Genomic DNA, 9,424 nt, shown 5'->3' with positions numbered 1-9,424 from the left:
AGCATACACTGCATTTAATTAATTGTGCTGTGTTGTATATTTCTGGTAGTATGACATGGAGGGTAGCTGTGATTTGCCAAAGGGTGTAACATTCATGCCATCTAGTGGAAGAAAATAGTATCACATGTTGATCATTTCCAGGTACAGTATGAGTACAGTCTACTACTCAGTTTAACTCAATGTTATGGTAGGCCTTTTGAAATGCAGAAAATACGCTTTTGATACATAGAGGGGTTTTAAAGATTTATTTGGTTCATTACATTATACAAATGAAAGCTTCATCAATAAACCAAGCTTGAAACAAATGGTTATTGCCAGTATAAAAATGGAGCCCATTTTTAAATCTATGCAGTAAAATGTATGAAAACTCTTCTAATGAATCTAGCACTATATTCTGAGCAACATTTAAAGACCTAACCCTATCCTTAATGCATAATCTAACAATAATTATTTATTTTTGGTTGTCTCTGTTCCCATCCTCTGCATGGTGGTGATCATCTTGGCTTTAGAGGAATCCTCCATGCTGCCCATTTTACAGCACTTGAGCGAGAACAGGGCTATCATCGCCCCAATAACACCCAGGACTATGCCCACTATCATCAGTGTCCTCACTGCCTGAAAGGTACCTGGAAGACCACACCAGATCACCATCAATAACAAACCAAGCTGTGATATCTTCTTCAGAACAGAAACCTAATTAGGTCAGTGAATATAATCAACTATGTATATTACTGACATATGAGCCACATAATGTATGAGTTTACCAGTCAAATTGCCAGGGATCAAGGTTCCAATATGAATAACACACTGAAATGTATTCTGTTGGTATTTGAATTTTGAATCTGATTCTCTGTTATGTGTTTTGCCTGTGATAATGGTGTTGACTGAACATGAGCCTGGCAAAGAACCATGACACACAATTGCATACTGCTAGGAGTAGGCCAGGGCAAAGTGTGGGAGAGGACAAACTAAAAAGCAGAATCACTCAACGTTTTGAGGAACCGAATTGCTCTCCATACACTGAATCATGGCCACCCGAATTGGACCAGAGGCCCTCTTACAAGTCAATGTGTAATTAGAACCCTGAAAGACTGTCTCGGTAAAAGCCACCACACCAACCTAAATGTAGACATGTTGGCATGCATCACCCAGGTGGGCTCTACTACACATTGGTGGTGAGTGAATTCCCCCAACCTTACAATGTAAATCAGTTGGAAAAGAGCTTTGAATGCTGTGTTTACACAGGCAGCCCAATTTGGATCTATTGCCCAATTACTGGCAAAAGAGCTGATATTCTCATTGGTCAAAAGACCAATTTGTGGGGAAACATGAGAATTGAGCCGGCAGCGCCTATCAGGCCCAGGACAAATCCACCCGTCTGGAGTGCCGTGGCCATACTCTACGCCTGGTATAGAGGTCCTGGATGGCAGGAAGCTTGGCCCCAGTGATGTACTGGGCCGTTCGCACTACCCTCTGTATTGCCTTGCGGTCGGAGGCCGAGCAGTTGCCATACCAGGGAGTGATGCAACCAGTCAGGATGCTCTCGATGGTGCAGCCGTAGAACCTTTTGAGGATCTGAGGACCCATGCCAAATCTTTTCAGTCTCCTGAGGGGGAATAGGTTTCACGTGCCCTCTTCACGACTGTCTTGGTGTGCTTGGACCATGTTAGTTTGTTGGTGATGTGGACACCAAGGAATTTGAAGCTCTCAACCTGCTCCACTGCAGCCCCGTCGATGAGAATGGGGGCGTGCTCGGTCCTCTTTTTCCTGTAGTCCACAATCATCTCCTTTGTCTTGATCACGTTGAGGGAGAGGTTGTTGTCCTGGCACCACACGGCCAGGTCTCTAACCTCCTCCCTGTAGGCTGTCTTGTCAGTGACCAGGCCTACCACTGTTGTGTCATCGGCAAACTTAATGATGGTGTTGGAGTTCAGGCCAAAGAGTTCAATCTTGGTTTCATCAGACCAGAGCATCTTGTTTCTCATGGTCTGAGAGTCCTTTAGGTGCCTTTTGGGAAACTCCAAGCAGGCTGTCATGTGCCTTTTACTGAGGAGTGGCTTCCGTCTGGCCACTCTACCATAAAGGCCTGATTGGTGGAGTGCTGCAGAGATGGTTATCCTTCTGGAAGATTCTCCCATCTCCACAGAGGAAACCTGGAGCTTTGTCAGAGTGACCATCGGGTTCTTGGTCACCTCCCTGACCAAGACCCTTCTTCCCTGATTGCTCAGTTTGGCCGGGCGGCCAGCTTTAGGAAGAATCTTGGTGGTTCCAAACTTCTTCCATTTAAGAATGATGGAGGCCACTGTGTTCTTGGGGACCTTCAATGCTGCAAAAATATTTTGGTACCCTTCCTCAGATCTGTGCCTTGACACAATCCTGTCTCGGAGCTCTATGGACAATTCCATCGACCTCATGACTTGGTTTTTGCTCCAACATGCACTGTCAACTGTGGGACCTTATATAGGCAGGTGTGTGCCTTTCCAAATCATGTCCAATCATTTGAATTTACCACAGGTGGACACAAGAGCATTAGTGAGGTCGGGCACTGATGTTGGGCAATTAGGCCTGGCTCGCAGTCGGCGTTCCAATTCATCTCAAAGGTGTTCGATGGGGTTGGGGTCAGGGCTCTGTGCAGGCCAGTCAAGTTCTTCCACACCGATCTCGACAAACCATTTCTGTATGGACCTCGATTTGTGCATAGGGGCATTGTGAATAGCGTAGTCCCATGTGGCTCAGTTGGTAGAGCATGGTGTTTGCAACGCCAGGGTTGTGGGTTCGATTCCCACGGGGGACCAGTACGGAAAAGAAATGTATGCATTCACTACTGTAAGTCGCTCTGGATAAGGACAAATGTAAATGTAATAGCTTTTTTTGCTAGCTAGTAGGATTGACATGACCTATAGCTGCAGGCTACCATTTCGTCTTGGCGTGAACGTGCAGAGGAGTATGAATTGCACGAGACTAATGGACATTCAGTTTGCATGATTCATATTTTGCATGGGACTAGTATGGGCCTTTCATAATATTGGTTTGAATTGTAGAAATTAAAAGCAATTGTCAGCGCATCCCTGTTACTGGCAGGACATCTTTCAGTTGGCCAGGGGGCTCAATTGGACTCATGCTGCTATGTTAGCGATTCACCTAAATGCCTGCACCATTGGGCGACCAAAGAGCTGTTGATATAGGTGATTTTTTTATTGCTATTTGTAACCCCTATAATTGCACAACGGTGACTCACCGGCTAAGCGCAGCCTCGACACCGCACTCTGGTTCACATTATCAAAGACCCATGTTCAAACATTTATTGTCTGGCTAGTTATGGTTAGCTAAACAAATAACACAGTGGGTGATAATCATAAGCCTAAACAGAAATATGGAGGAGCACAGTTCCATCCTATCTTTACACCACCAAATTGAAAAACTTTGTTCTGGAAACACCTTTTGTTCCTACGCTATAGGCCCAGATAACGAAATTGAAAGTTCAAAGTTGGCTGCGCCATGGGGGTCAAAGAGCATCTACTAGAGCTGTCAGCACTGCCTGCCTAGCTTATTTAGTACCGATGCTCAGAGATGAATTTGGCCCCAGCCATGAATCAGGGGAGTCCGTTTGCACTACTCCAAACATTCACCTTAACTCTAAGAAAACATATCTAAAAAATCTTCATTTTTTTCAAGAATTGCTGCTCCAAACTGTCTTGAGGCAAAAATATCACATGACGCAATTGCTAGAGTGAGCTCCCCTCGACCTTGACTTCTTGGAGTTCATATGCTCCCAAGAGTATGAAGTGTTAACTTCCGTCGCAAGCCAAATTCAGATTCCCCTGGAAGTGCCCTTAGTGAGTTCGTTTGGTCACCAATTTCAATCAAGCTGCAGAAGAACACAATGTTGTTGAATTTGAGGAGGGGATGACTGGACATCCAAGGATAAGCATTCATGAAGACTACGTATCCCGACTCCTTTGCTTGCCCATCCCATGTATTGCAAAGCTGTTGGGGGTATCCATAAAAACAGTACACAGGTGCATGACAGAATGGGGACTCTCGTGAGGGCATTGTATAGCCCAGAGGTTCCCAAACTAGGGCTCGCGACCCCATGTGGGGTCGCCTGATAGGAAAATGTTTATTGTCTTTGTATCTCAAAATCCTTTAAGGTGGTTAACCTTAAATCGAAATGAAAGTCATTCAAATCTAAAAGATAAAATTCCATCAGAGTGCCCTTAGATCATGGGAAAAGGCCGCACTTGACCATTGCACTTGAATCATTCCCACGGTGAATGGCTAGGCCCGCTATGAAAGAAACCATACCATATTGCAGAGACTTTGATATTACCTTCAGCAATTGATATAGTGAAAACATTGTGTGGGGAAGCAGAGGCGCGGAAACTCACATTAATACCTTTGTCAGATAACACTGTTAAACAAAGAATGTATGCTATTGCTAGCAATCAAGAGGAAACTAACTGAATGACTCAAAAATGTCCCCAGCTTATGCTCTCCAAATGGAAGTTAGCTGTGAGGGCCGAGATGCAATCTAGTTACAGAGCATTTCGTATTATTCTGAACGTAAATCCGAGACATTTCGTATGGTACGTAGTAATTTGTGGATGCCCATCACCCATTTCGTATGATATGTTACGAATTACAATTCGTATCATATGTTACGAATTTGCGAAATTTACAAAATGTTATAAAATTGGAAAATGTACAATATGTTATGAATTTGCAAAACGTATGATATGTTCAGAAATCTAACTAGGTGGCTAATGTTTGCTATACTAAGGGTTAGGCTTAAGTTTAGGGTTAAGTTTAGGAATTAGGTTAAAGGTTAAGTTTAGGGGAAGGGTTATCTAACATGCTAAGTAGTTGCAAAGTAGCTAAAAAGTAGTAAGTAGTTGAAAAGGTGCTAATTAGCTAAAATGCAAAAGTTGTCCATGAAGAGATTTGAACTCGCAACCTTTAAGTTGCTAGATATTCGCGTTATATGCCCACCCAACATACCACCCTACTTTTGTTTTTGCATTAAGTAACCATCTGTCTTATGTAACCATACCAAACGTGACATACTGAATCATAGTTATGAATGTGTCTCTGTCTGCCATATGGACGCATTGTATGATACACCTGTCACACCCTGATCTGTTTCACCTGTCCTTGTGATTGTCTCCACCCCCTCCAGGTGTCGCTTATATTCCCTGGTGTATTTATCCCTGTGTTTCCTGTCTCTCTGTGCTAGTTCGTCTTGTATGTTTTCAAGTCAACCAGTGTTTTCCTGTGCTCCTTTTCTATTCTCTTTTTGCTGGTCCTCCCGGTTTTGACCCTTGCCTGTTTTCTGGACTCTATTCCCGCCTGCCTGACCATTCTCCCTGCCCTGACCTCGAGCCTGTCTGCCCTTTGGTACCTCCTGGAGTCTGAACTGGTTTTGACCTTTTGCCTGTACACAGCCATTCTTTTGCCTGTACACGACCATTATTTTGCCTACCCCTTTTTGGATTTATTAAACTTCAAAGACTCCAACCATCTGCCTCCTGTGTCTGCATCTGGGTCTCGCCTTGTGCCTTTATAGTACAAACTGGCCATGACAGACCCAGCAGACTTGGACCAGCTCCGACTCGCTGTCTCCCTGCAGGGAGCCACCATGGGGAGACATGAGGAGCTGTTACAGGACTTTCTGGAAGGGCTTGGTTCCTTGACGGAACGCAACAACCAAGGGTTTAAGGCTATAATGGAGCAAATCAGGGAGTTAGCTCCTGAGAAACCACCCAGTAACTTTTTCCCTATTTGTGGTGAGTTTGTACAGCCTACCCCGGCTCCCCGAGAACCCCACTTACCTCCTCCGGAGCAATATTCTGGGGATCCTGGTACCTGCCGGGGTTTTCTTTATCAGTGCTCTCTTATTTTTGAGCTACAGCCATCTTCGTTTCCTTCAGACCGATCGAAGATAGCGTATATTATCAAGCTAATGTTAGGAAGGGAGCTCTCCTGGGCTACGGCAGTTTGGGAGCAACAATCTGCCATTTGTTGTCATCTGGAGGATTTCATGGCAAAGGTGAGGAAGGTATTCGAGTCTCCTGTATCCGGGAGCGAGGCGGCCAGTAACATTTTCGATACCTTTCTTCATGGATTATCTGAGGTGGTAAAAGATCAGCTTGCTGCTCGGGAATTGCCGGTGGATCTCGACTCCCTCATCGCCCTAACCATTAGAATTGATGTGAGAGGAGGTGTGGCCTCGGACACACTTGTTCATCTGCTATGGCTCGCTCACCTTCAAAGGAATCCGGAAGTTCCCGAAGGCAGTTTTTCTGAGAGGATCCGAAGCCACCCGAGTTCCCTCGTGAATCATCAACGACAGGTGAGTTGGATACTCCTGAGCCTATGCAATTGGGAAGAGCTAGGTTATAGGTTGGGGAACGCTCATGTAGGCTGAGTTCTAACTGTTGCCTGTACTGTGGAGGGGTAGGACATTATATAGCTACCTGCCCTGTTAGGAAACCCTTGTCTCTGGTGGATACAAGTACTCTGGTGAGCCAGACTGGGAGTTCCCTAATTCCCATCACCCGCACACCTTTTTTTGTGCTTTTGCTGTGGGGAGACCAATCTAAGTCTCTCCGAGTGCTCATTGACTCTGGGGCTGATGAAAGTTTTATGGATGCTACTATTGCTTCTGAGCTTGGTATTCCCACTCTAACTCTCTCGGTTCCCATGGATGCTAGGGCACTGGACGGCCAGTCAATAGGTGGAGTCACCCATAGTACTGTGCCCGTTAATATACGGGTTTCAGGTAACCACAGTGAGACCATACAGTTCCTCCTCATTGCATCTCCCCATGTTCCTGTTGTTTTGGGATTTTCCTGGCTTCAAAAATACAACCCTGTTAATGACTGGACCACGAGCTCCATCCTGGGTTGGAGCCCATTTTGCCATTCCAACTGTCTTCAAGCAGCACAGCCTTCCCCGAGACTTCCTCAGGACGTTAGCAAGACTGTGGATGTCTCTGCTATCCCCACAGAATACCATGCCCTCCTGGAAGTGTTCAGTAAGGCACTCACTACTTCCCTTCCCCCGCACCGCCCTTATGATTGTGCCATTGATCTTCACCCAGGCACCACACCACCTCGGGGTCGGCTATATTCTCTATCCGGGCCGGAGACCAAGGCCATGGAGGAGTACATAGAGGAGTCTCTGGCTACTGGGGCCGTCTGTCCATCTGCATCTCCTGCTGGCGCAGGGTTTTTCTTTGTGGAGAAGAAGGACAAGACCCTGCGTCCGTGCATTGACTACCTGGGACTGAATGACATTACTGTTAAAAATCGTTACCCCGTACCACTCCTCTCCTCGGCTTTTGAACCTCTCCAGGGGACCACCATTTTTTTCCCAAGCTGGACCTTCGGAATGCCTACCACCTGGTTCGGATACGCGAAGGGGATGAGTGGATGACAGCCTTCAACACAGCCAGCGGACATTATGAGTACCAGGTCATGCCGTTGGGACTCACCAAGTTTTCTTATCTTGCCAATGAAAAAGTAATTTAATTAGTTGTCAATATCAGTGGGTTTTGTGATGAATGAGGCATCTGATTCAATTAATGATGGAGCCGAGTTTGTCTTTTTTCCCCAAAATGTAATTTAAGGTGCTCCAAAGCTTTTTACTATTATTCTTTATATAATTTATTTTTGTTTCATAGTATAGTTTATTTTTGGTTTTATTAAGATTAGTCACATGATTTCTGAATTTGCAGTACGTTTGTCAATCAGACTTATTTGCCATACCTTTTGCCTCATCACTATCAACTACTTTAATGACTTTTTCATTGGCAAGATAAGAGAACTTAGGTATGACATGCCAGCAACAAACGCTGACACAACACATCCAAGTATATCGGACCAAATTATGAAAGACAAGAATTGTACTCATGAATTCCGTAAAGTCAGTGCGGAAGAGGTGAAAAAAATTGTTGTCTATCAACAATGACAAGCCACCGGGGTCTGACAATCTGGATAGAAAATTACTGAGGATAATAGCGAACGATATTGCCATATCATTTTTCAATTCCTCATCAATTCAAGGGGACCTAACAGTTTTTAGTCATTTTCTTAATGGGTGCGTGCTTATTAGTAACTGGAGTAAGCAATTTCATAAATGTGTCAAGTGCAGTGTATGGTTGCTCCTCATTACATACCACAGACCAGCAAATATTCTTTACATCATCAACATATGAGACACTACAACATTTCTTGTATGACCTCTTATACACTATATTAGGTCCAGCCTTTGGAACTTTGGTTTTCCTAGATATGGCTACTATATTGTGATCACTACATCCTATGGATTTGGATACTGCTTTAAAGCACATTTCTGCAGCATTAGTAAAGATGCAATCGATACATGTTGATGATTTCATTCCTGTGCTGTTTGTAAATACCCTGGTAGGTTGAATGACAACTTGAACCAGGTTGCAGGCACTGGTTGCAGTTAGAATTTTTTTCTTGAGTGGGCATCTTAATGAGAGCCAGTCAATATTTAAATCACCAAGAAAATATAGTTCTCTGTTGATATCACATACAATATCATGCATTTCACACATATTATCCAGATACTGACTGTTAGCACTTGGTGGTCTATAGCAGCTACCTACAAGAATGGGCTTTAGGTGAGGACAGATGAACCTGTAGCCATATTACTTAACAGTATTTAACCTGAGATCGTCTCTAAGCTTTACAGGAATGTGGTTCCTATTATAGACCGCAACACCGCCCCCGTTGGCATTTCTGTCTTTTCGATATACGTTATAACCATGTATTGCTACCACTGTATCAAAGATATTATCTAAGTGCGTTTCCGAGATAGTCAGTCAGAATATGAATGTCATCTGTTACAAGCAAGTTATTGACTTCATGGACCTTGTTTCTCAGGCTGCATATGTTAATATGGGCAATTTTTTTGGCACTTTTTGCTTTATTGTTTTTGATGCTTTACTGGGAAGCTTATCCGAAGTAGACTTGTTCATGTTATTTATATTGGAGCTGATGTTGCAGGGTGAGCTGCACACAGTGGTCTTCCTACTAGGGCACACCGCCTCAGTACTAACACTAACTCTGGTTCATAGGCTCATGATTACTGCATACAATAGCTGTAGGATCAACAGAGGTATACAGGGAAATTAGGGGGACATCAATTATGTTACTTACATTGTGTCTGCCAACGCCCTCAGGATAATGTACATTTGATGCAGCATTATGATGGCTTATTGTCACAATGGTAGGGATTAACTGAGTTGGTTTTGGGTCATTGATAAGTCAGTTTCAACACAGCCTTGAAATGCATGGACAGGAATCCAGGAGCCAAGATGATTTGGATGGACTCGGTCATTCCTGTAGAGCAGGTATTCCCAAACTGTGGTACGCAATGCCGTCGGGGGTACGCCAAA

The sequence above is a fragment of the Salmo salar genome, chromosome 14, assembly GCF_965601325.2.
Source record: "Salmo salar chromosome 14, fSalSal1, whole genome shotgun sequence".
Lineage (NCBI taxonomy): Eukaryota > Metazoa > Chordata > Actinopteri > Salmoniformes > Salmonidae > Salmo > Salmo salar.
Note: the sequence above shows the minus strand (reverse complement) of the source record.